This window comes from Arachis ipaensis, chromosome B09 (assembly GCF_000816755.2).
Source record: "Arachis ipaensis cultivar K30076 chromosome B09, Araip1.1, whole genome shotgun sequence".
In the NCBI taxonomy this organism is placed as follows: domain Eukaryota; kingdom Viridiplantae; phylum Streptophyta; class Magnoliopsida; order Fabales; family Fabaceae; genus Arachis; species Arachis ipaensis.
In genome coordinates, this window is record NC_029793.2 from 31,072,293 (window position 1) to 31,074,304 (window position 2,012).

The following is a 2,012-nucleotide window of genomic DNA, read 5'->3' on the forward strand; positions in this document are numbered from 1 at the left end:
TACACAAGTATCTTGAAAATGCGGTGGGTAAGCATTTGAAGCGTAATCTCCATGTGATGGCGTACTTTTTAAATCCAGATTTTTTCTATAGTGAGGGTTTTGTTGAGAAGGAAAATATCTTGAGATATTTACTTGATTTACTTGATGTTGAAATACTTTGCGATGACTCAGTTGCCACAATGCAAGAGATACAATTGTATCGAGATTGTAAAGAAAGTTTCGAGAAGGAAGTGCTAAGAGAGTTGCAACAAGACTCGAACCTGGTAAATTATTTTATTTCCAAGCTCAATTTAGTTTAAAAGTTTAATATGTTGAGTGATAAACATTAAAAAGTATTTGATTTTTATATCTATGTAGGCGAATGGTGGAGGCTACATGGTGGGAGTGCTCCTAATTTTCAAATAATGGCAATCCGTCTTCTTTATCAAACATCTTCATCTGGATGTAAGAGAAACTTGAGCTTTTTTAAACAAATCCATTCAAGGAGGAGGAACCGGTTAGAGCATCAAAGGCTAACAGACATTGTTTATGTATCCTATAACCTACGCCTTCAATCTAGGTTGCATCGAAAGAAGAGAAATTATGATCCAATTGATATTCAAAGTATTAACACGGTAAACTTTTGGATAATGGCAAATGAGGATGATCTTGAATTTACTAATGGAGATGTTGAAGGCATTGAAAGTTTAATATACACTGATAATACTATGTTAATTCATATCCTAATGGTGAGTGACATAGCAAACTTGTTTTATTCTATAAAGATACATGTCATTAATATTGATTTCTTATTGAGTTTTTTTTTTTCTATTTTATTAGATTGAGGAGATATGGAAGTTGAAGTGGATATGCCTGATGTCGTAAATGAATCCTCAAATACTTCTTTTGGTAGTACTTTTGAAGATGGTAGTTTTGGATTAGCTGTTTATGATGGAGACATCGAAATACTTAATGATGATTATGACTTCTGATGAGTAGTGTCTTTATTTAGTTGAAATATTGTTTGTTCAATGTTATTAAATTTGGTTGTAAAATATTTTGTGTTTGTCATTTATCTATGTTTTGATTTTTTTTAGTTATAAACTTTGATATTTGAAGTTGTTTATGAATTTTTAATGATAAATTATGAATAACTCATTGTGCGATATTGTCAAATTTTAAATTTTATTAATTTAAAAATTATTGAATTTAAATATTTAAAATTATATATTAAATTTTTTATTATTTTATTCTATATTTAATTAAATCGGTTCAACTATGATTCGACTCCAGTTGAATTATTAAACCATTAAATTAGTCACTCAACCGATTTGATAACTGATTTGATTCTCGCAATCTTGGTTTGAAGGGAAAAATAAATTTGAAATAAAAGACGCTCGTGAGAGAAGAATGGTTGGAAAGAAAAAAAGCAAAAGAAAAGAAAGTTTAACATGTTAATTAGGAATATTTTTTTTTGTTGATAATTTTTAAATTTTAAATATTAAATTAATATGCTTTTTTTGTGTGGCATAAAATAATTGGGGAGAGTAAAAACTTCGACTTGCTCTCAGGATAACTAACCATTTCTCAGTCTAGTATTTTTATTTGAAATTGATTGTAAGTTGAGATTTAAGAAGATAAGAGAAATAAAAGGTTTATAATATAAAATTTAACACTATAAATCTTTTCTTTTCCTTCCTTTTCTGAAAAACCCTCAAACAAATCCTTAAAACAATGAATATAATATTCTCGGTTAATAATGATTCAAGATTGTTCAAAAATTAGGTTCATGCATGTAGGTATGATAATAATAAGATGGATTATGCGTTTGGTTCTGAGTCACCGTCAGCTAATTAGAACTGCAAATTGTCATCATAATAAGATGAGTTTTGATGCTTGGACCTAGGACCCAAAATTATTTTGGATTCACAAATCTCTCTCTCTCTCTCTCTCTCTCTCTAATGCACATACATTATTGTTTTCATGTTTCTTTTCTTTTCTAACATAGCAGTGATGACTTCTTGTTGTTTAGA